The sequence below is a fragment of the Balaenoptera acutorostrata genome, chromosome 1 (genome assembly GCF_949987535.1).
Source record: "Balaenoptera acutorostrata chromosome 1, mBalAcu1.1, whole genome shotgun sequence".
Taxonomy (NCBI): Eukaryota; Metazoa; Chordata; class Mammalia; order Artiodactyla; family Balaenopteridae; genus Balaenoptera; species Balaenoptera acutorostrata.
Window position 1 is genome coordinate 159,154,255 of NC_080064.1, and position 25,686 is coordinate 159,179,940.

A 25,686-nucleotide genomic window follows, 5' to 3' on the forward strand; every position below is an offset into this window, starting at 1 on the left:
AGCATGGGGCCGGGCACATAGTAGATGTTCAAAATATTTTTTTTTCTTTTTGGAATGATGGAATCTTCTTTCTGTATTGCCCTGTTTCTGTATCTGCTTTGCATCCTCTATCTGTACGCCCTCACACCACCCCACTCACACCCTGGCTGGCTTCCTCTCAAAGCCTCTCGGGCCGCCCCTCTGCCAGGCTGGGTGCGAAGGAGCTAGTGTTCCCAGCGCCGGAAGAGCCCTGCTGACCTCAGCTGCAGGGAAAGGCCTGAACAGGTTGCATAGCTCAGTGTGTCAGAACAGATCCCTACTGATGAGGAGTAGGCTTGTGCTGTGCAATTTCCATCTCATTTGTCTCTTCATTTGTAGCTTAAGTTGGCGAATTTCGTCTGGAATGTGCCTGGACTCTGGCAATCCGCACACGACAAATGCGCGTCCCCTGTAGCTGTGACAGAGAGTCTGGCAGGGGAACAGGCTCAGGTCCTCCACGGTGGCACAGCCCTGGGTCCTGAGCCTCCAGAAGTGCTAATGCTTGAAGGATGGTGACCAAAAGTGATTTCTCCAAGGCCTGGGGTGGTGCAGGGACAGGGAGGAAACTGCAATGAGGGGGGTTAGGGTTAGGCCCTGGAAAAATTTGTTTTCTTTTTTTCTTTGTTCCTATCTACCTACCTATCTTGAGGGAGAGAGTAAAGTGCAGGGAATGGAAGATACGTTGTTTGGGCCTTTAAAAGTGGGCAACATAGGCACAATGTTGAGCGAAAGAAGCCAAGAAATCCGATCATATAAATTCAAAAACTGGCAAAACTAAAGTATGTTGCTAGAATTCTGAATGGTGTCAGAGTGTCAGGGGCATGAGGGAGGCTTCTGGGGGGCTGGAAGTGTTCTACATCTTGATCTGGGCTATGGTAACGTCGGGGGTATGGTACACCCTGTGGACAAATTCATCAATTTGCCCACTTATGATCTGTGTGCTTCACTGTGTGAGTTCTACATCAATAAAAATGAGAAAAAAAAAGTCACACTAACGGTTTTCCAACTTTACTATGCATAAGAATTACATGGGAGCTCATTTAAAATGCAGATCCCACTACTGGGCATATACCCAGAGAAAACCATAATTCAAAAAGACACATGCACCCCAATGTTCACTGCAGCTCTATTTACAATAGCCAGGACATGGAAGCAACCTAAATGTCCATCAACAGAGGAATGGATAAAGAAGATGTGGTACGGAATATTACTCAGCTATAAAAAGGAACGAAGTTAGGTCACTTGTAGAGACGTGGATGGACCTGGAGACTGTCATACAGAATGAAGTAAGTCAGAAAGAGAAAAACAAATATCGTGTATTAATGCATATATGTGGAATCTAGAAAAATGGTATAGATGATCTTATTTGCAAAGCAGAAAAACAGACACAGACGTAGAGAACAAACAAATGGATACCAAGGGGAAAGGGGTGGTGGTGGGATGAACTGGTTGATTGGGATTGACATATATACACTACTGATACTATGTATAAGATACAGAACTAATGAGAACCTACTGTATAGCACAGGGAACTCTACTCAATGCTGTGTGGTGACCTAAATGGGAAGGAAATCCAAAAAAGAGGGGATGTATGTATATGTATAGTTGATTCACTTGGCTGTACAGCAGAAACTAACACAACATTGTCAAGCAACTATACTCCAATAAAAATTAATATAAAAAATGCAGATTTCTGGACACTGGAGTGCTGTCTGGGAATCTGCACTGTTAACATCCCTCTCCCCACCAAGAGTGATTCTGAGACAAGGGTCCACAGACAAGATCACATGGGGCTTGGACGTTTGTCCAGTCATGACCTAAGTGCCATCCTGCTGGGAGCCATGAGGGCCAGCTGGGTGGTTAAGGGCTCCCAGACACCCGTGGCAGGAAGGGTTAGGGGCTGCCGTGCTGCGACACAGACACTGTCAGACAGAAGTGGTAGTGGGAAATGAGGGGCAGCTCTCTGAGCTAACTCAAATCAGCACAGGGAGTAGGCCCCCTCATCAGGGGAGGGAATTACTCTGAGCAAGGAGCCCTCTCCGGCACTCCTGTCCCCTGGGCACCCTGTCCCAGGATGGCCAGGCAAACGTCATGGAGATGCAGTGGTGGGGAAAGCTGCTCCCCAGCAGAGATGGAGCTCCACAGAATGGCCTAATGACTCCATAGGGACCAAAGACTGTGTTCGATGAGTCATGCATTCCTCAGCAAGCACCTGCTGTTGGACAGGAAGAAGACACCCAAGACTGAGACATGCAGCTAAAGAGGGGACCCTGGAGAGGGTGCAGACAACGTGGCATTTCCACAGACAGACGCAGGGCAGGAGTGTCTGGAAATGTGTGTAAATTATGTCTTCTGAGCCGTCCTTGATTTGAAGGCCTGGGAGGGGAGCTATTGATAGACAGGGGTGTGGGGAAAGTGAAGGGAGCAATGTTTGGGGAGCATCTACCACATGTCAGACCCTTTCCAAACACCACGTCATTTGATCGTCACGATATTCTGACTGGCTTACTCATGTCCACTTTACGATGATGAAACCAAGACTAAGAGATGTTCACCAGCTTGTTCAAGGCCACAGACTTACAAACAGTTGGAATCTGAACTCGGGTCCGTATGACTCAAGGCCCATGACCTTTCCATATTCCCTGCTACCTCTCCCTCTCAACCTCCAACAGCGGTCAGACATTTAAGAATTTGCAAAATGCTTTCTCACACGTTATCTTGTTTGAGTTTTCACAAACACCTGTGTCAGGCATGTATAAGTCCCACTTTATGGATGAAAAATTGACCTTCAGGTAAAGAATAACCTGCCCAAGATCAAACAGTTGGTAAGCAGCTGGGAACTGGGCCTTAAGCACAAGTCATATGGCTCTAAATTTGCCACAATCCCTTGTCTGGACACCGAGAAACACAGTCCAGCCCTGTCATAAGTCTCAGAGAATCTGGGGACACCACTGCTTAGAGCACAGCTTGGTTTCATGACGACTGGTTTTACTAAACCCCTTTATGAACTGAGAAAAATGTCCTAGCAGAGAAATGGAGGCCCAGAGAACTCAAGATTATACAGGACACTGAGGCCGGAGCTGAGACTAGAACCCATGTTCCCTCAAACAGATCATTTCCAGAGGCCTTTTGGGATATTCCTTCAATCTCATTCATATTCTTTGCCTCAGGGGCCCTCCCCTCCATCCTTCACTTGGACCATGAAGTGATGCCACAGGTGCAAAAGAAGCATTAACCATCCCTGACGGTGGGGTTGGGAGGGCAGGGCAGCAGCCCTGGGAGTCTTCAAAGTTCCTCTGGCAAAGAGTGTCCGGAGGCATCAGCTTGAGGACTGGGGGTGTGTCAGTGAGGTGCAGGTAGGCACAGGGATGTGTCATCTTGGGCATCTGCCCTGATTCCACCCACAGGGGTTTTCCCAGGCATTCTCCCCGGTACACCTGGTCATCAGAGGCCAACACATAACACACGAGGAGTACAGTGCTCTGGGGCGCCCCGCAGTATCTGGACTGCTCTCATGTGCTGAATGTTCACACAGGGGCAGCCACCATGGACCCTCCATTCTGCTTGTGTGTGCACCAGGGCATTATTCACTGGGTGGCTTCTCCCCACGATACCAGCAATCATTCTTTGCCCATCCTGGTTTCTCCTTGCTGCCGCCTCTCCTCTAGGCGATGCAACCAGTGCTCTCCAAATCAGACCTAATTAGACCAGCAAATCAGTGTACTCAAGTCATCACAGCACACTCCAAGCACAAGTGGAAATGCTGTTTGGATTATCCTGCAAGGTGCTTGTTGTGTCTGTTGGTGTTTCCTTGGATTATCCATTCTCTGCTTACCGCCTTCCATCACCTCCCTAATGGAGAGGCAGCACGCAGTCCCCCACAGGCCGGCATTCATCTTCCCAGTCTGACCCTCTTGCAGGCTATTAAGCTGCTGTTGCAAGATCGAGGAGGGGAGAAAAATGAAAACAGTGCACAGAGAGCAGCGAGGGCAAATGGGACTCTTTTAGAACCGGATCCATTGATAAGTCAGGACAAGAAAAAATAGCCTTAAGCTTTGAGAAGTGGAGAGCTCCCCAGATGGCAAGGCCATGTGAGCGGACCTCCTGGCTGGGCTGTTCACAGGAGGAGGCCAGGCTGGGAGGGTCTCTGTAGAAGGCTGGGCCTCCTAGGATCCCAGGCCCGAGGAAGTGAGGCAAAGGTTACTGACGTCAGTGCTGCCCCTGCCTCAATTAAAAGATTAACTACTCTCCCTATCCCACCCCGGTCCTCTCCTTCCAAAGCACTGTAGGAAGGAAAGAGCGAAACCTACAGACCAGCCATATAATAGACCCACGATACCAGCCTCACCAGGCCCTCTCTGCTGCAATCCTTTTATTCTTCTCTTGTTGCCGCCCCGGCACACTCTGCAGAGCCCTTTCCTAGACCTGCTTCTCACTGTGCCCCCGTCTGCACCCTGTCCTCTGGACAGGTGGCCTTGCCGACTCGTGGGGCTGACGGGATGGGCAGGCATGACCTCCTGGGCCCTCCAGCACTGTGCCTCCCTCCCCACACACACCTCTGCCAGCTAGTCCTCTCTTCCTTCCCTCTGTCTTAAGGAAAGAGGTTTTCTCCTTTTAAAAACCAACCTCGTCCCTTCCCACTTCCTCAGGAAACTCAGTCCCTCACTTACCCTCTCGCTGCCTTTAAAACCAACAATAAAAATGCCACTTTTGTCTGGTCCTCCCCCTAAGCAGAGCCTTCTTGCTTAGCCACCTGTGAGCTGCTTTTCAATCTCACAGCTCTTCTCAATCCAGCATTTTCTCTGCTTTCAGCCTCCGGGAGCTCTTGATGGACTCATCCAGCACCGCTAGAAGCCCTTCCTTCTCGGAACTCTCTCCCAGTCTTCTGTGCTCTCCTGTGCTCACCCTCCCTCCGGGACCAGCCTCTCCTGCAGGCTCATCCCCCCTCTGCCTTGGCCGCCTCCCCGGTACTCTCTTGTCCCATTGGCAGCACCACCACAGTGACCATCAAGTCCTTTCTCTCCATTCAGTCCCTAAGCTACCAAACTTCAACTTGAGCCCTTAGAACAGTGGCCCTAAAGCAGACACGCCACACCCTCTACCCCAGTATTGGCTGCACCTCCTAACAAGCCCATCCTCTCAACAGTCCATTCTGCCTCCCCACCCATGACTCTGCTCTCTTTAGGGAGAGGAGTCAACTCTCCCTTTGAAGTGGCCCTAATGACAGAGAGTGGTCATGCATTCCCAGGGGTCTGAGGACATAGTCCCAAATGGCCTGCAGAAAGGTCAAAATGACTCTGGAGTCTTGGTTAAACCTCTGTGAACTTCCCACCAGACTGTATTTGCTTTCCTCTAGTGTTTCCTCCCTGAGCCTGGGAGTCAAGGAGGTACCGCTCCCGAGAGGCAGGTCCCAGGCCTGTTCTTCCGTGTCCAGCCGAGTCGCACCTCCTCTAGGACACCTTCTCCAGGAAACACGGTCTCTCTTTCCACCAACTACCACTGGCTTTAGGGCCTATACCATTTAGTTTGGTGTTTAATTAATTGCTTTGAGGCTGGGTCAACACCGTTAGCAGTTCCTTGAGGGCAGGGCCCACGGTCTCACCCTTTTTGTCTGTCCCTCTGACACATGGCCCTTGCTAAGGCCTTGACTGGACTAAAATCACAGGTTCCCTCTGAGGCCACGGGACACGTTTCCAAACTCCCTCCGTGAAAGTCCCGCCCTGGAGACCCCACTTGTCCCCACTGTGTCCCTGGAGGCTGAGACTGGCTCTCTTGCCACCTCACCTCTACAGACAGAGGGATGGCACAGGGGCTCAAGCAAGCTGTCCCCGGGGTGCGGTGCCTGGCATTGAGACCGGTTAGCTCCTGGGGCCTTTCCAGTCACTTAATCCCATTTGGCTCCACACCTGAGGTTGAGGATTCCAACTGCTCCACAAATCCTCCTTAATTAAACCTCCCGAGGCCCCTGCCGAGTGGCAATAACTCAGCTCCTCTTCTACAGGCAAAAACGCCCTGGTGGCCTTCTTGGCTTAGGGCGGGCACTTTCTGGACCCAACCCATGGTCTCTGCAGCCTGCACCACCACAGCCTGCCTGGAGCAGCTGAGAGGGCGGTGGTGACAAGAAGCAGGAGCTGGAAGTCGGCTTCTCTGCACTGTGCTAAAATGAGCAACCTGCAAATTAGATGCAAAATACCATGCAAATATGGCATATAGTAATTTGGAACCAATAGCTTTGGGCATTTTAGGCAATAAAATGCCAGCACTGTATGTGATCATATTTACTGTCCCAATTTTCCTTTTCTGATATTCCAAGTAAAACTGAAAGTGCAGTTATGTAAGATATCGAGAGGGATGTTTCTCTCTTGTGAATGTCTAGGCACAGGGACAAGTTAGACATTACTGCTACCTATGTAAACACAGATGCTATTTCATCCACATCCTCTCTGGCAAACATTACTGAGCACCTACTGTGTGTAAAACACTAGGTTGGGCACTAAGAGTAGAGCATGAAGCACCATCAGTTGAGCTCAGTACAACAAACAAATCTATTAGGTGCCTATTACTAAACACTTATTAAATGCCACTTACTAGTTGTGTGACCTTGGGCAAGTTAGTTTTCTCACTTGAAAATGAAGTAATGCAAACGTACTTCAGTGGGTAAGTAGTTAAACTGTAGCACATCCCTATCAGGGAACACTACTCAGCAACAAAGGGGAACAAACTACTGATACAGGGGACAACTTGAATGAATCTCAAGGAAACTATGCTGATAGAAAAGAAGTCAATAGCAAAAGACATAGATCGTATGATCCCATTTATATAACATCTGTGAAGTAACATGATCATAGAGATGGAGGGCAGATTAGAGGTTGCCAGGTGTTAGGGATGGGGGTGTGTAGCTATGAAGGTTAGCACCAGGGAGCCTTGTGATGGTGCAGTTAAGTATCTTGATTGTGGTGGTGGTTACACAAAGCTACACACACACAAATGAAATTTGGATAAGCTCTATGAATTTTATCAACATCAGTTGCCTGGTTTTGATATTGAACCATAGCTTCATAAGATGTCAATGTTGGGGTAGGCTGGATGAAGGGTACTCGGGACTTCCCTTTACATTTCTTTGCACTTCCAGTGAATCTATACTTATTTCGAAACAAAAAGTTTTTCTAAAAATAGGGTATATAGTACCTACAAGATAAGTTTATTCTTAAGGTTCAGTGAATTAATATAAAGCACTTAACATATCTAGCACACAGTAAGCCTTCATTACATGCTGTTGTTGTTGTTACTACTACCTGCCAGGCGATGGGAGCACCAATGTGAGTAAGTCACGGTCTGTGTTCTCAAGGAGCTTCCAATCCAGCATTATAGGAAGACGCAGCAAAGACATGTTTAATACGGCATGCTGAGTGTGCTCAGTACATGGGAGGAGGTCTCTGGGCTTTGGGGAAGGTTTCCCGGGAAAGATGTCACCAGAGCTGAGTGTTGAAGTACAGGGAGAGTCAACCAGGTGAGGAGTGTATGAAGGGCACCCAGGCAGAAGGAACAGTCGAGCAAAGCTCACCGGTGTGGAGCAGCATGGGAAGGCCAAGAGGCAGTTGATTTTACTTGGGCATTTAGAAGGCAGAGGGTGGTAGGGTGAGAGGCTGCAAAATAGGCAGAAGCCACTCCAGGGAGGCTGTGTATGCCTCAAGAGCCCAGGCATCCTCCCTCCGGAGGTGAGGGTGAGGGGCCACTGTCCGACACCCTCCTCAACCACCCTCGTTCTTTCCTCTGGATTCTCCAGGCACTCCTGCTCCTGGGACCCAGAGAGCCTGATCTGTCACTCTGTCCTGGCGCTGAATGAGGGACTAAGTATCTGAGAAGAGTGAGAGGCCCAGTGCAGGCTCTGCAGAGCCCACGTAGACTGGCCTTAACCGCACAGGAGGTAAATCTACACAAACCAAACTACACATCACGTTCCACCCACCTCCTCCTTCCCACCCCATGTAGGGTTTTTTGCTTTTTTTTTTTTTTTGGTACCACTCCTCCTTCCACTACTGTGGATAATCCAGAACTTGGGGCAGCCTCTTTTCTAGAAGCATGTATATGCAATGGTGCAGAGAGCACAGAAGTGGGGCCACAAGCGCCAGGTTTGAGCTTAACTCTTTGTTGACCAGTCCCGTGGCTGCAAGCAAGCCACTAAACCTTCCTGAGTGGTAGTTTCCCCCACTGTGAAACAAGTGATCATAACACATACCCCAGCTTCTTCATAAGGGTGGCTCAAAGGACATTAAAAAAAAATCAAAACACCATGATATATGTGAAAGAGCTTTGTAGGTTGTGAAAAATTATTGGTACTGTTCCTGAAAGAACTATTGGTAAGGAGGAGTCTACACCTCTGATTGGAAAGTCAGAGTAAACCTCCTTTGAAGCTGGGCAGAGTCTTTAGCTGGGGAAGGACAGCGAAGGGAAAGGAAAGGGGAGAGGAGAAGCAGCCCTGCTTCCTTCTACTGCAGAACACAGGCAAGGCAGCGGTCATCTGGTCACACTTGGGCATGGCTTTTCCCTTCAGCTTTTTCCATGAGATCCTTTTTGTATTTAAAGACCTTTCACTAATTAATTCACTCCCCAAATATTTTTTGAATGCCTAATCTGTGCCGGTGTTACAACAGTGAACTAAACAGACAGTGTCTCTGCCCTCATGGGGTCACAGTCTAGTGGCAGGGACAGACATTTATCTAATAAGCACACCCAATTATATAATTAGATATCATGATGTGTGTTATGAAGGAAGCATATAGGGCATTATGAGAGTGTTTAACAGGGGGCTGATAAAATTCTGGAGGTACCCTGGGGAAGCTTTTTTAAAGAAGGGTTATTTGAGTTGAGAGCTGAAAGCTAACTAGAATTGAGGGAGAAATATGGAATAGGAAGAGTGATTAAGGGACAGGGAACAGCATGTGTGAAAACCCTGAGGCAAAGAGCTTAGCAAAGAATGGTAAGAAGCCAATGTGCAGAGTGTAGAGCATGACAGTGGTGGGCGCGCTGGGAATCGTTGAAGACTTTTGAGAGTATGGGAGACTGTGACCAGATCAGATTTGCGTCCTTAAAAGATCATTCTAGGGACTTCCCTGGTGGTGCAGTGGTTAAGAATACGCCTGCCAGTGCAGGGGACATGGGTTCCATCCTTGGTCTGGGAAGATCCCACATGCCGCGGAGCAACTAAGCCCATGTGCCACAACTACTGAGCCCGCGTGCTGCAACTACTGAAGCCTGCGTACCTAGAGCCCGTGCTCCGCAACAAGAGAAGCCACCACAACAAGAAGCCCGTGCACCACAACGAAGAGTAGCCCCTGCTCGCCACGACTAGAGAAAGCCCACGCACAAAGCAACGAAGACCCAACGCAGCCAAAAAAATAAATAAATAATAAAAACACTTAAAAAAAAGAGCATTCTAGCAGCTATTTGGAGACTGAATTGGCAAGGGCAGGTGTAAACATGCAAATGAGAAGGGGATTCCAGGGTGCAGGCGAGAGGTAAGGGCAGCCTGCAGTGGAGGCTGTGAGGATGGGAAGGAGTGGATGGACATGGGTGCTGTTCCAGAGATCAGACAGGACCTGGGCATGGACTGGTTATAAGGGGGTAAGGGGAAGAGTTGACAATGACTCCAGTACACAGAACTGGCTTGAGGTGGTACCATTCAAAAACCAGGCAATGCTGAAGGGGGATCAGGCAGCGGGTGGAGAGGCAGTGGAAGATTAGGAGAATCATGACTCTGTCTTTAGATATGCCAAGTCTGAAGTTTCTTGAGACACCCAACTTAGTCAACTAGGCAGGTGGACATAAGGATATGGAACTCAGAGGGAAAGGTGCAGGCTAGAGATGTACTTTTGGGTATCACCTGCACGTGGCTGATAACAGAAGCCTTTCATGAGATGGCCTAGGGACAGCTATCCAGTCAGAAGAGAATTCCTTGAACCAGACCATAAGCAATGCCAATGTTTAAAGATAGAGAAGGGAAGGATGAGTCAGCAAAGAAGACTTGGAATAACCAGAAAAGACAGGAATATGGGGTCAGAGAAGCCAAGGAAAAAGAAGTGTCAGAAAGGAGTAAAAAATGCTTCTGAGAACTAAAAAATGTTTCCTGCTCTTAGCGATATGGAAAGCTGTTTCAGTAGAGCGATGGGGGAGGAGGCCAGACTGAAGTGGGGCAGAGGAAGGAGTGGGAGGTGCAGAAATGAAGACAGCTAGTAGAGCCAGCTCTTTCAAGAAATCTGGCCCCTAAGAAGAAAGGAGATAAGGCGGCAGGCGGTGGAGTTGGACTTGAGGAAGGTTTCTGTTGTTGTTGTTGAAGATGGGAGAAGCTTGAGTGTGGCGGGAAGGACGTTCCTGAGGAGACCAGAGGACAGGATCTGGAACACAAGTGGAGGAAGAACTGCACTGCAATGGAAGTGCTGCCTCCTCTGCTCAGACAGGAGGGAAGGGGGAGAGGACTGGTGCACAGGCAGCTGGGTCTGAGGCTTTGGCGAAACGAGTTGAGGGTGTTTTCCCGATGGCTTCGATTTCTCTGTGAAGTAGGAGGTGAGGTCCTCGGCTGAGAGTGAGGGCGTAGGTAGAGTTTTGGGGAGGGAGGTGTGAAACAGTCATTGCGGAGAGTCGGGAGGGAGATAACCACAGGAATGTGGTAGGAACACCAGGCACTTTTGAAGAATAAGTTGGGTTGGTAATGGTGAATTTTTAGAGGCTCCAACCTGCCTCATTTTGTCTTTTTCTAGCAGGTTTGTTGTCTGGATGCAGGCAGAAAGCAGCAGATAGAGTGATTAATCTGGAACTGGGATTTTGCCAGACCAGGGCAATAAAGACAGAGGGTCAGGAGAGTTTAGGATATTGGCAGGAGAGTTCTTAAAGTGATGCAACATGGAATTTATCTGGACTCAGAGAAGTCAGAGGAAGGTCACGGATGGCAAGAAAGTAGAGGTGCCAATGGACCAAAGGATCTAGAACATAGGTCCCAATGGACCTACGTCCATATGGACCAAAGGTCTCAATGAGGTTAAAAAATGGCTATGTGGGAGTCTGAGATAACAAGCTGGGGAACCAGGAGGTGGTGACCAGAAAGCAGGGTGCTTTATTAGGTGATTTCCAGGTGATGGCAAGATCTAGGGTGTGACCTTGGGAGTGAGTGGCTGAGGTGGGGAAGCTGGTGAAGGGTCTGATGGGTCAGGGGGTAGAGTGAGTTGCCCATCTAGTCTTTGATCTCCCCCAAAACAATGGACAGACTTGGAAAGGGAAGGATGTCTATGGGCAGATGCCAAAGGCTTCACTGAACAAGAGGGTGGTTGGTGATGATAAGGGGGAAGCAGAAAAGCAGCCTGACTTTTATGAGATTCGGGGAATAATGGTCTCTTAGAGAAATTACATTCCCTTGTACCTTAAGTATGTTCTCCAGAGTGAAAGGTCAGAAAAGAAAGTGGAAGGAGTCTTGAGAAGAGGTAATAGATATAGCGCATGGTCAGAAGTTGGGAAATGTATACCTAGTCCTGATGACACTTACAAGCTATGTGACCTTGGACAAGTCTTTTCCCCTCCCTGGGCCTCAGATTTTGCATCAGTAAAGATAGGTTGGGGGAACCGGCTAACCTAAAGCTCCCCAATCGATGTTAGGGTGCCACAGATGGGTTACAGGTGTGCTGAGACATTGACCCCCTTAGCCCTCGGGTCAGAGTCCCTGAGCCGCTATCATTGTGTCTGTGTGCTATACTGTGAACAAGAGGGCGGGGTAGCGTGGGCCAGATACTCTCCAGGGCCCCAGCCGTCTCTGACGTTCTGTTTGCGCATCTCTGGCACTCGGTCTTGGAAGAGGCTGCGGGGAGGCTGATAGAAGAACAGACAGACTCCTGCTGCAGGCAGAAGTCCATCTGCTGGCAGAGATGGAAGCCAAGTTCCCAGCTCCCTCTTGCTCTCCTCGCCTCCCTCCCAGCACCGGCTGAGCGAGCTGTGATCTGCTCAGCTGCCCAGGTGAGGGGCAGGTGCATCTGTTCCTCTTCCGTCTGGTGGCTGGGTGGTCGCTGGCAGCCCCCTCAAGCCTCAGCAACAGCTTATGAAAGTGGAGGAGCACTTCATCCACTTTCCAGTTCTAAAAACAGACTCACCATTTCTGAGGAGTCGGGCAGAAGGTCTCATTGCACATGACCCAGACAGAGCCTTCATAATGCTGACCTTTCTCTTGGGGCCAGCCACTTCTCAGAGATCCATGGAAGATCCACTATGTGGCTGACCTTGGGCCACCCTCTCTCTGCCACTAGCCCTCCCTGGCCTCTCCCTCCACCTCCCGTCAGATGCTATATGCTTAGAGAATGCACAGGCAACCTAACTGCACCCTGATCATAAAATATTAGGAAAGACCAGCACCTGGCCCAGTACTTTGTACACAGTAGATACTCAGCAAATATTTACTGAATAAATGAAGACTATTCTCAAATACTTAAAAAAAGAAAACCCTACCAAGCCCACCAGAATTTTTTAAATTATTGATCACTTTGCTCCTATTTATTGGAGTAGATAAAAGATTACTTTTTAAATTCTTTAATATTTATTGGTGCCTACTATATGCCAAGTATTGAAGTGTGAGCTGGTTTCACTTCCACAACCCTGTGAAATGGGTATGTAAATCCCATTTTACAGATAAGCAAACTGAGGCTCAAAGAGAGGTTAAGAGACATGTCCAAGGTCATAGAAGTGGTAGACAGCGGCCCCAGGATTCTAACGGAGATGTATCTAACTTCAAAGATGGTGCTCTTTTCAGCACACCGGGCTGCCTCTCTGCCTAAACAGAGACCAGGATGGAGACAGAAGCGAAGGAGGAGGCAGCGAAGTGTGGAAGACTGCGTGGCACACAGGCGAGGCTCCCCGCTGCTTTGCCCTGGGAAAGTGGTTTTGAGGTTGGGTAAGCTTTGCTGAAGAGAAGTGGAGAGGGTCAGGGCCTCGCTCATCTCTCCGCCTTTGATTGCTTGGCTGGTTCACCCACTGCCTATGCAATCTGGCATCCCGCTCAGCCACTGCCTAGCTTGGTTCTCTGAGCGTGTGAGGTCAAGACGTGGCAAAGACCTGTCCTGTGGATAGACCTGTCCTGTCCCCTCCCCACAAGGTGGGACGACTACTGGGCCCAGGAGAGACCCCTGTTCTCAGGGCCCAGGGAGCAGGCAGGAGACGTCAGAAAACACAAGTGGTCTGACCTGCACGGATGAACACGGCTGTCAGCCCCCCACGCCTGCCCGCTGCTGCCTGACAGGTGAGCAGCTGTGCTCGACATCTGTCTGTCCATCTGTCTCCAACTCAGGGGCCTGGAGAGAGCTGATGCTCCTCAGAGAGGGGAGGCCCTGGACCTGAAGCAGCTCCTTTACTGCCGATATTCATCAGCAGGGAACAGGAAGGGTGGGGAGGGAAGAAAAGTGTGCCTCTATCACCATCCCAAACTTGAACGTCCTCCCCACTGCCAAGCCCCCCTCACCCCCCCCCCCACTAGCTCCCCTAGCTCTGCCTACCAAGCTCTGCAAATTACCACACATGCCAATAAGTCATTAGAAACCAGAACGGCAAATGTGGGGTTGCCATGGAGACCAACACCGGGAGACCCTGGGGGCCGGCCAGTGGCTCAGGTGTGCTGCGGGGGAGAGCTGGGTAGGCCAAAACGCCTGGCAGAGGGGAGATAAGGCACTAGCGGAGTGCTGACTTCAGGTGGGGCACCGGGCTCTGCCACCTCCACTCCCCCCTCCCCCAAGGCCCTGTGTGCTGCAAGAGGGCAGGTGCAGCAGGGCCAGCGGGCCAAGCCCCCTCCCTTCATAGAACTGCATCTCTGCCCAGAGGAGGTGGCTGTGACCAAGCCCACCTGGGGACCAGCCCCAAGGTGAGGGAGGCTGACAGCCTTGAGCAACCTGAGCTGCTGGCCTATGTCTAGAGGAAGAAGCCCCTCAGTGAGGGGCTGAGGGCAGGACCAGCACTCAACCACTTTCTCCCGTATTCCTGAACGTCGAACTCACTTGTGCTTCTGCCCAGTGCTGAGCATAGCACCCGGCTCTTCATAGGTAAAAGCACACACATCATTTGCTGCAGATGGATAAGCGGATGAGAGAACGAACGTGGGTAAGCACCTGAGATCTCTGACAGGACAGGAGCAGGCCCTGGACTGAGTCTACCAGTTCAGTGTGATCTCTGACAAAGCCACTTCTCTCTGGGCCTCGGTTTCATCATGGTGAAAATAACCAGATTGTGTTTCAGACACAGTGTATTTCAAACTGGTTCTTCAGAGCCTTGGAGTTCTGAAAGCGATTCCTCCAGGGTCACAGGTCAGGAGGAGGCCGAGTAGTGGGGTTCTGGTCCGCTGGCTCTGCTTCAACTACAGCACCCTGTATTAATTTCCTGTTGTTGAGGTAACATACTACCATAAATTTAGTGGCTTAAAGCAACATAAATTTATTATCTACAGTTTGAAAGGTCAGAAGTCCAAAATGGGTCTCACTGGGCTAAAATCAAGGTGTTAGCAGGTGTGTGTTCCTCCGTGGAGACTCCAAGGGAGAATCTGTTTCCCTGCCTCTTCCAGCTTCTAGAGGCTGCCGCATTCCTTGGCTCACAGCCCCTTCCATCTTCAAAGCCAGCAACGGCCAGTCAAGTCTTTCTCATCACTCTGACACTGACTTCTGCCTCCCTCTTCTACATTTAAAGGACTCTTGTGATTACACTGGGCCCAGGTGGATAATCCAGGATAATCTCTCTATTTTAAGGTCAGCTGATTTGCAACCTTAATTCCCTTTGCCCTGTAACATAACAAATTTACAAGTCCTGGGGATTAGGAGGTGAGCATCTTTGGGACGCCATTATTCTGCCTACCACACATATAGCTTTGTCTTGAAAAATGGATCAATTTCTAGAAATGTTTGAAAGCCACATGACCAGAGGACTCAGTTGCCATCAGTTTTAAATGCTATGGCCTGGACTCCTCCTTTCCTCCCTGGAGGATCCTTACAAGGAAATTCAGAGAAACTCTGGGATCTGCCCATTGAGTGTGAATGCTGGCAGGCTTAGGCTGTCCTGGTGCGGTGTGCAGAAAGGTGGGTCTCTGTGTCCACCAGAAAAGAGGTCTCCAGGGAGGAAAGCACGAGGGCTGTTTTGGAGAACCCACCAGTCTCAATTTTCTCCTCTCCCCTCCCTCTGTACCCATATATTCAGATTACCCTGCAGTCACCTGTTCTTGTTTTTACTTCCAAGTAAGGTCAGATGGAGCTGTGTATGCATGTGAATGATCTTCCCCCATCAGACTGGGTGATCCCTGAGGCCATGTCCTTGTTTTCCTTTGCTCCCCATTACCCATCCCCATCCCTTGGCACTGCACCTGGTGCAAAAGGTGTACTGATTTGACAGTAAAAAAATTGAGACAGTGGCCCTTCTTCCCACATCGTGACCTTCAACACTGTCCCTTCCTAAATCCATCCAGAGGAGCCCCCAGATTATTTGTAATAAACTCCAGAAACAGTACCCAAGTTCAGAAGGCACAGGTTTTAGAATCTTCCTGCTAGCACGTTTCTAGGCCCATAGTGATCAACACTTGCCCCTGGGGGAGATGGTGGCCTCACGTTCTCCTCCCACATAGCATAACTCTGTTCTCATCTCTGCAAGATACTCTCTGCTGACTGCCTGGAACCCAGTGGGGTTGAATAACCAGATTCTTATGAGAAAGGTGCCCTAGGTATTAACCACAGCCCTAGTGTTTTATGATTTTATGCAAATTACTCACCCTCTCTCAGCCCTCTTTTCCCCCCTTGGTGTAAACCATTCCCATTCCTACTTCTATCATATGTCCCAAGGGATCCTGGAGAAGAAATGTGATGCAGGAGGGGAAAGCTATTCTTTGGAGGTGCGGCCCTGGGGAGATTGAGGAGAAAAGGAACTAACGTTTACTGAGCTTCTACTTTGTAGCAGGCACTGCACTCAGATTAGCTCATTTAACGGGGTGGTTGAGAACCAGGGCTCTGGAGTCAGAAAGATGTGGGGCTGAATTCTGGCTCTGCCACTTGCTGGCCTCGGGCAAGTTACTTCACGTTTCTCAGCTTTGGTTTCCTCAATGGTAAAATGGGGGAAAATAACATCTACTGCACAGTGTTCGGTGGATTAAGTGAGATAAATGCAGTAACGCTTTTGGCACATCATAAGCACTCAACAACTTAACTCTTAGCATCAGCAACCCTATGAAGTGAGTGCTATTAACCCAGATGCATAGATGAGGAAACTGAGGCTCAGAGAACCTAGGAAACCACGCAAGGGCGTGTGCTTACAGGAGGGACTCTAATCAGCTCCGATGCTGGCTCCGCTGGATCGCGGGCAAGCCCCAGGCTCAGGCCTGCACTGTGGAGGTGGCCGTGCCGGGAGCCTCGGGGACACAGCTGGTGGGCCCGCCTTCCTCAGGCTGCTGCGGGCCCAGCGGAGGGAGAGCAGACCGTCGAGCAGAATGCTTAGCCCTTGTGACTCTTGGCTCCGGCTCTTTGGCTGGGGGCCGGGAAGGCACCACCAATGCTCCCACCCCACCTCAGGGCAGTCTCTCTCCACCCTCCAGAAGGAAGCCCAACCCCCAGGACCCAGGCGGCCTCTCTAGGGGAAAGAGAGACTCACCCCTCATGGCCGACGGATGCTCTTTTGGGCAGAATTTCATTTCCATTTCGATATACACGAAACTAATTGGAATGTTCCAGGAGAAACCTACCAAAGAGGAGCTCAGGCAGTGAGAGGAAGGGAGAAGAGAAGCTGGCTGCAGACAGGGTAGAGAAATGGAGCTCAAGGGAATTCCAGAGAACTGGGCCCCAGACAACAGGGGGCTGAGTGGGGGCTGGTGGATGGCACTAGATTAGAAGAGAGCACGTCTATGAAAACAACTCGAGAGCTGGAGATGGGACCTGAGAAGAGCAAGAGGGCTTCAAGGGACAGAGATCAGCCAGCTCTGCAAAGGAGAGGCCCAGAGCACTGGCCGACGGTTTCCATTCTCTAAAGGGCTGCTCTCCTGCTTCCTGAGAGAATAAAGGGGACACGAGAAACCTGGGTGATGGGGAAGGGGCTGCTCCAGAGACAAAATGCCTGCCCTCGGCAGCTTACGCACCTGCTGCCTTACTCCCACCCACGTGCCCTCCCCGGGCCTGGCCGCCCTTCCCCACACCCACAAGTTCCCCTCCTGAGAATCCTCCCCTCTGCAGATCCAAACCCCACCCGGTTTTCAAGGCCCAAATCAGCTGCACCTCCTCGGGGAAGCGTTCCCTATATACTCCCACACAGAGCTCACAGTTCTGATAACATTTATAGTCTAAATCACACAGTTTAGCACTTGGTTTTAAATACTGTCTGGTATTATTCCCTCCTTATTTCTTGTGAGTATAAGTTTTGCCTTTCCAGCTGATTGGTGGGTTTCCTTACCAGTAAGGAGTGTGTCTTATGCCTCTTTTTATGCCCCCCTATCCACCCCCCACCCCGACCCTGCCTAGGAGGCAGTGCCCATCATGTGAGGACTTGGTGGGTCAATACTGATTGACTAAATTCGCTTCAATGCCTGGAAAACTTCTTGACCAGCCACCTAAGTAAAACGCAGAAATGGATGGCCCAAACCTTGGGGTTTTAAAAGGTCAGATCATATCACCCCTGCCCTAAACCCTGCAAAGCCTCATCTTACTCTGAGGAAACAAACCCCTCACCCCAGCTCCAGGCTCTCCAAGATCTGGCCTCCTCAAACCCACCAGGCACAGCCCTGCCTCTGACCCCTTGCACCTGCAGTTTCCTCTGCCAGGCGTGCCCTTACCATCTGCCTCCACTTCATCTTTACTCATGTCATCTTCTCAGTGAGGTTGCCCTGTACAAAGCTACAAAGTCTCCTCTTCCTAACAATACACTCTTATCCCCTTTCCTGGCTTTATTTTTCTTTTTAGCACTTGCCACTTTCTAATACACAGTTGACACTTGAACGATGTTGGGGATCGGGGCACTGACCCTCTCTCTGCACAGCTGAAAATCTGTGTATAATTTACAGTCGGCCCGCTATATTTGCGGTTCCTCCGTATCCACAGATTAAACCAAGTATCGTGTAGTGCTGTAGTATTTACTATTGGAAAAAAAAAAACCACGCAGTTGAAACCCGTGTTGTTCAAGGGTCAACTGTACTATTTACTCTATCCTCAGACAATAAAGTACAATCTCTAGAGATCTCTGGTTGCTCACTGTTATCTATACGCCCAGTGCCTGGCACAGATGCTTCATAAATACTTGCTGAATGAAGAGACCCCAGCCCCACCCTGGGTCTGAGATGGCCAAGGCACAGTTGTGCTCAGAGATGGGCAATGGACAGGAAATTCTGTAGGTTCCCCCTAGACGTGGGATTCCACCATTTCACCCCTGGGCCAGCTCTGGGGAAACACTTTCTGAGGTTCGGAGGCCTGGAGCTGTGTGAGCCCCAGTGACCTTCATCCCATTGGGAGGTCTGTCCAAGAAGTAGAAGGTGAGGGGGCAGGGGTGACTGCCAGGCAAGGTAAAATGTCAAGGCCCTCCCCTCTGTGTGCACAGCTTTTAGGTTCCTAGCGTGCCCGACAGCCAGCCCTCTGTGGTCTCTCCATCTCCTGGGCATCACAACCTCTGCCCTCCCAGGCCAAAGACAGACACTCTCGTCACCTGCCTCTGATGCTCATTCTGAGAACGCTTTGTAAAGGAACACAACCTTCCCTGACTTTCTTCTCTCCTCGCCCCTTTCCTCCCCCTACCCACCCCCCAGGTAGAATGAGGGAAGACAGACCCGCCTTTCCTGGGGGACCTGTGCTGGTTGCCTAATAACTGCTGCCCCTTCTTCCACATGTTTGCTCCTGAAGGATCTGCCCCGTGAGATGTTTGTAAATAGGAACAATTGTACTTGTTCTTCCCAAGACACAGGATTCTCCCTTGTTAGAGACACCCCACTGACAGTGCTAATCTCAAACTTTCCCCACCTCCCTCCGCCTCTCTGGGGTCTGCAGCCCACCCTCCCAGAAGTCACTGGGACATCAGTCACTGGGAGAAGACATCTCCCAGAAGTCACCTGTGCATTGGTTCCCACTACTGTGGCCCTGGGGACTGACTCTTAGGGTCCAGCTTCTCTGAGGCCACTAGCTCCACGTGACCTCCGAGGCATTTAGCTGAGGCAGAGGAAACAATGTTGGTTCTCCAGGAGCTGTGACCTCTGGGAGGAAAAAGAAGGGAAACCCTCTCTAAAGGTCCCAAAAGGGGGACAGGCAGCCCCTGGCTTGGACAGGACTTGGGGAGCTTCTTACTGTAGGGGCGGGGAGAATGGGCAGGATGCCCCCAGAGCACCCTCCAGGCCCAACGGACACTGGATTCTGGGGGTGTTGAGGAGCCCACCGGTCAGAAAGAAGGTTAAGTCCTCCCTCGGTTTTTTTGCAGCTACATGTCCTTGAGCAAGTTATTGAACCTCTCTGAGTCTCAGTTTCCTCATGTTTAAATTAGAGATAATAAGAGGACTTACCTAATGGGGTATTTTTTGAGGACTTAATGGGAAAATGTAGGTAAAGCACATAGACAGTGCCTGGCACATGGTAAGTGCTCAATAAATGCCAGCTGCTATAATTAGTGCCATTACAATGTGCGAAGTGGAGGCTGAATAACAGTTAGTGCCCCAGGAACCCTCTGCCTGCTCTTCGTCTTGGAATTCACTTCAAGACCATCGAATGCTGAGCAGCAGGGAAGGTGTGGGTGGAAGAAATGTACAGAGAAACTGAATTCTAAACCAAGCCTGGGTCAACTCACCCCCTAAAAGGCAGGTCCCTCAGGCCAAGGTTTCTCCTGGGTCCCCAAGAAGCGCAAGAATCCAGAGGACAAGGGCCATGGCAGCTCTGGGTTTGGAGCAGAGACTGCTCAATGATGGCTTAGAACATTTAGGAGGCCAAGGTCATGAGACCAATCCCAGCAGGGATGTACCAGGTCCCCTGCCCAAAGGCCAAATGTTTTAGGCTGGAGAGTGTGGGGATGTTCTGGGCGACCTGCCAGCCCCACTGGAAGCTCAGCTCCGAGCACCGGGAACAAAGAGGCTGAGGTAGGATGTGTCTGAGGTGCTCCTGGTATCTACAGAAGGTAACACACACACAACACAGCCCCTTTCCACACATGATTCCTGAGCTCCAGGGTTTCCAGGCCCACCACCTCTGCCTGGTTGACTCCTTTTCAAGGCTTGCCCCAATATCATGTCCTTTGATGACCATTTCCTAATCTGCCGACAGAGACAGTCACCTCTTTATCTGCTTATCCCTATAGTATAACACTTGTTTCATTATTGTTAAGACTAACTCCCCCATTTAAGAATAATATTTATCTGGCACTTACTAAACTCAGTGCATGTATTAACTCATTTAATCGTCACAACAACTCTATGAAGTAGGTACTAGTATTATCCCATTCATAGATGAGGAAACCAAGGCACAGAGACGTTAGATAACCTGCCCAATGTCACCCGGCTAGAAGTGGTGGATTCGAGCCACAGCTGTGTGGCTCTAGAATCTGTACTCTTACTGTGGGCTCCTAGAAGGCAGGGGCAACACCTGATTTGTCTCTGTCCCTAGCACCTAGCACAGGGCTGAACGCACAGTAGGTACTTAGAAAAGATAGGCTGACTGAGTAAGCACACGCCTGCATAAGGCTAACATAGTGAATGTTCCAGCCTCTAAGCTGCGGGACAGAGCTTACGCCCTCCGGAAAGTATCAGATAAAGGCATCCTTCTTATTCACCCCCTCTTAGCAATCCCACGGCATGCTGCTGTCTGTCCTGCCCATTGTGTCTTTTCGTGCATGTCTCCTGCCTTCTGGTTTTTGTTTCTGTTTTATCTCCTGCCTTTGTCTGTTCCTAGGTCACTCTCCCCCTTTCCTGTCCCACCCAGCCTCCATCCATTGTCCCTGTCCTTCTCTGTAGTTCTTGCAGGCTTGAAAGCCTCCCACCCCCATTCTTTGCCTTGGAGCTTTTCTAGAATCCAGACTTGCCCAAGGAGGCTGAGAACACCAATTACGTTGACTCATTAGACTGGCCATGGACCAAGCTCCTACACACTGACCCTGAATGGAAACGGCAATTTCTCATCAACTCTACTTAGCTGCTGTGTGTGTATGTGAGAGACTGCCTGCCTACAGTTTGTCACAGACCTGTGTGGGATCAGGAAGATCCATTGCCATCCCTGCCTCCTCTCCCAGGTTCCAAACTCCTCCAGGAAGCTTTCCCGGATCCCATGAGAAAGCTTATTCATGTAACCATTCATCAAATCCTTATATATTTTAATATTCTGAGGAGACAAGGCATGCTCCTGAAAAATTCGGTTAAAATGTAATCTTCAGATAACTGTATAAGTTACCAGGTGTCACAGACATAGGGGCCAAGTGAACTGCAGATAATCAGCGATTTCAATACGGAGACCTTTGTGACCTGGGACAAGTGGTTTATCCTCTCTGGTCCTCAATTTCCTCAGCTATAAAGCAGATGATAATCCAGAATTTAGAAGGTTATTAGGAGGATTGAATGAGATAATTTCTGTAAAGCTCCTGACAGGCTGGTGCTTATAGGTACTCAATGACAAATATGTTTCTTTCTCCCTTCTCCATCTAAAGCACTGGCCTTCTACTCAGCCCTCCCAGATAAATGGTAAGATATGAACTGGTCCATCCTTTGAGGTCAGAAATGTCTTAAGGACAGGATGACCCTGGGTCTGTAAGCTTTGCAGTACCTGGTTTACTGTAAGAAGATGGGCCTGTCATGTTAGAGGTCACTCAGTATGATAAAGATGACAATTTACTAGGATTGTTCACATGCATCCCCCACCGACCCCACAAGTAGTGGGTCTTTGAAACAGCCTGGTGAGCACAGACCTAATCAGCTGGGAAGTCCAGATACAACTCTGGTTCTGCCCTGAGATATAAAGGTTTGTTTAATTGCTGTATCCTCAGCTCCTAAAATAGTGCTAAGCACAGAGTAGGTGCTCAATAAATTGTTGAATGAATGAATATTTTTTTTTAAAAAAAGCAATGGATTTCCTTTCCCCTTTCTAATAATAATAATAATAAAAAAAGAGGGTAGGTAGGAGGGGCAAGTGGTAAGGTACAGGAGTCATGCATGGGGAATGCAGCTGCAGGCCCTCCACCCAGGCTCCTCCTCTGCAAAGGGGGTACAGCAAAGCTAACAGTGCATGTGTTCCCACCATCACGATGCTCAGAAGCCAGGAGCCAAGTGCACACGCCTGGCTTGAGGTTGAAGCTGCAGTTTATAGAAGAGACCGGGAAAAGGTGGAGACAGACCTGGAAAGGAGGGAGGGAGAAGTCTGGGGAGAGGATGAGGGTGAGAGAAGAGTGAGAGCAGTCTGAGGGGAAAGGGAGAGGAAGAGATGCTTGAGGGGGAAGTGAAGAGTGAAGGAGAAAGAGAGGAGGAGGAAGGAGTGGGGGAGGCACAGGAAATAAAGAATGGGGAGTGGAGAGGAATGGTGGAGAGTTACAGAGGAAACTTGCTGTCTCAGCTTGGGTGGAATTTGTCTTAGCAGACCTCTGAGTTCCCCCTGCCATTCAGTGTCTTCTTTGGGTTGGGCTGTGCAGGGGGAGGCTGTAGATTTGGGGGTGCTCCTAGATGCCAGGTGTCTGCCAGACCCTGGGGAGGTCTCAATCCCTGAAGCCTGAGGCCTTTAGTTCCATCCTTTCCAAATAATGAGGTCTCTGCCCAGGTCTAGAGGGACACCCCCTTCCCACCCCCCCAAGGGAAGAAGGAGACTCAGTGTGAGCCAAGCCCAGGGGAAGGAAAGTGGTCTAGAAGGCTCAGACCCCTAACTGTGTTCTCTTTCCGTCTTCTCCCCATAAGGACACCTGGCCAGCCAGGAAAGTGGGTCAGGCCACCCACATGTGACTTTTTTCTAATAACAGCAGGGCCCACAGGCAAGGGGGCCTCAGTGCCCTGTACATAGCCCTGCCCATCCCATGCCCAGTACTCTTGTTGGAGGGACCTTTAAGGAGCAGTGGGCAGTGGGAGGGGATCCCTGCCTTCTCATTCAGGAAGAGGACATGGGCCAGAGCCCACCCCAAGCTGGCGGGGAAGGGGGAGCCTGCCATCTGCCAGGGTTCATGGAAAGACCCAGATCTCCCCATGATGATGACCAAGCTGGCAGGGAGCCGCCTCTACTCCCCTGACCTGGGGTGTCTGTTTTCTCTACCACCGCACCTTCTGGGGTCTTCAAGTAGAGGGCCTGATGGGTCCATTTCTGGCAACTGAGCGCTGTGCCCAGCCCACCCCCTCCAGGCCCTGCAAGGTGCCCTATTAGAAGCTGCGTTGGCTCCAGCAGACTGGAGCTGCGGCAGCCTGAAGAACAGAGCACAAAGCCCAGCTGACATCCTCCTTCCTGTTCCTTTGATGGGGAAGGAAGGACAAGGACAGAGGGGGAGCACAGCAACAGCCCTAGGGCCCACTCTCAGGGTCCAGGTCTCCCGCACCTCTTTAGCTTCTCAGCTCAGCCCTAATGGGGCTCAGGTTCCCCTCACCCGGCGGCTCCCCGCTGGCTGGGCCGCCGGAGCCTGCGCCGCCCTTCGCCTGCAGGACAGACGCACCACCTGTGGCTGGCCAACCCCTCCCGTCGGCGGCTGGGTGCCGCGGTGGGCTTGAGCTGGCCTTCCACTCCCGGGGCCCGCAGGCTGAGCCCGGGGCCCGCAGGCTGAGTCCGAGGCCGGCCCATCCCCCACCCCGAATGTCCCAGCCCAGGCTGCGCGCAGACCCCTGCCGCCCGGGAAGAGGCAGGCTCCGGGTTCCACATACTTCGGACAGACGCCAAGGCCACCTTGGACACCCAAGCTCCAAGGAAGGGGAAGTCCCCGGGTTCTGGAGCGCTTCCCCTGGCGAGTCCGCCCCTGTCACGCCCTCCCTACCCTCTCTGCCACCTCGCGGCTCCGCGACATCTCAGGGCCCCGCTCTGCCCAGCAACAGTTTGGGGCAGTTCGGGCCTCTCCAGGTGGATTCAGGCCCGGACGCCCCATCCTCGGGTCCACCCTGCGCAGTCGGCAACCGTCTTTCCAGTCTCCAGCCCTCCTTCCCTCTCCCCTCGCGGCCGCCTCCCCGTCCGAGTCCCCGGCTCCCTTACAGGCATCGCGGCAGAAGCCCGCCCCTCCCCTAGCGCCCGCCCGGCCCAGCGGCCCCCCGCTCGCGCGCCCGGGGTCGCGAGCCGCACACTCACCCCCGGCCGCCGGCCGCCGCCTGCGCCGCCGCGCACCGCTCGGCTCCGGCCCGGGCTGGGCTGAGGAAGACCAGTCCGCCCCTCCCTCCGCGCGCCGCCCGCGCAGGCCGGGGTGGGGTCGCGGGCGCCTCCCCACCGCGGAGTTTTCCTGGGAGTGGTCCCGGGGCAGAGCCGGGTTAGGGTGCCGGCAGAACAACCACCTTCCCACCCGCGCCTCGCCGCGCCCGCGCGTCCGGCGGGAGGCTGGCGACCGAGATCGTGCGCTCCTTCCGCTCGCCGCCCGTTCGCGAGTGCAGCGAGCAGGCCTCCGCGCGCCCCTCCCCCCAGCTTCTCGCTCGCTGCTCCGCCGCTCTCCCAACCTCCCCAGCCCACTCCGGTCGCCTTCTCCCAGTCTGCCTGCCACGCCATCCCCCACCCCCTCCAGTCCCGCTGCCATTTTAACTCCAGAGTGGCCAGAGGCCCCTTTCCCTAACACACACACACACACACACACACACACACCAGAGGGAGGAGTTGGGTGGGGCAAGATGCTGAGGCTTGAGCGTCTGGGGCCGTGGTGTTCTTGTGCTTTTACACGCAAGGCTTGTCTGAAAGAGGAAGGGGGCACAACGCGCGGATCTGAGAGGGGAAAGGGAACGGCTCTTCTGATATTGCCTCTTACTCCCTTGTAAGGGCCAGGAGGACGGAGGAGAAATTCAGCAGCTTTTAGAGCACAGGTGCAACTCGTAAGCATAGCATTTTTGCTTTGCGTGGTGTTATCCTCCCCCAAGTTAACAGCAGACTAAGGAATGCAGAGAGTGGGTTAGAATTTGTCCACGTGTACGGGTACCGCTCATCCTAAAGAATGGTATGGAATATCCACCCCACCCCCACCAGTTCTCATGCCCTTCCAGCATTGCCCCCTGAAATGGGCAGCTCTGGCTTTCTGGAAGATTCCATCCTGGCCCTTAGCAAAGATATAAATCTCCATAGGTGTTAGGCAGGAACTGGCAAGTCCACTGAGGGGCTTGGCTTTGGGGGATGCCCCTCTTGCAGGCTGGACGTTGTGAACGCTGGGAAAGGAGTGCAGGATGCTGAAGGTGGGTGCTGGGCTGCTACCTGGTGGCTTAGAAAGGCTAGGACACCGCCACTGGTCGATGCTTAGGAGAGTGCGTCTCCTGCTGGAGCCAGGTGCCTGAGGCCCATGCCTTAGCGGGGCCTTGAACCTGGACTACTCAAAATGGACGTGACAGGCTCAGGTCCATGACAGGCCACACCCTACTGGTTCTGGTTCTGACCAGAGCCTGCAGAAGCAACCATAGGGGAGTAGGTGGGGTGGAGCCCAAGGGATGGGGAGTCCTGCCAGGAGTGGCATCTGGTCTGCCTTCCTTCATCCAGGGCGTGAGCTCAATGCCTCCTGTGAGCTGAGTTTCAGAGAGAACAGGGACAG

The 25,686-nt window shown here is 51.5% G+C and overlaps 1 protein-coding gene across 3 annotated transcripts in view; it reads right to left on the reverse strand.

Annotated features, from left to right (window-relative positions):
- LRRN2 (leucine rich repeat neuronal 2) overlaps positions 1-24,559 on the reverse strand; it is a 63,051-nt gene extending 38,492 nt beyond the window's left edge. For all 3 annotated transcript variants that reach the window (XM_057534390.1, XM_057534401.1, XM_057534394.1), the window contains exon 1: positions 24,258-24,559. The gene's annotated coding sequence lies outside the window, so the exon portion shown is untranslated. The remainder of the gene's footprint in view (positions 1-24,257) is intronic.
- Between the last annotated feature and the right edge of the window lie 1,127 nt (positions 24,560-25,686).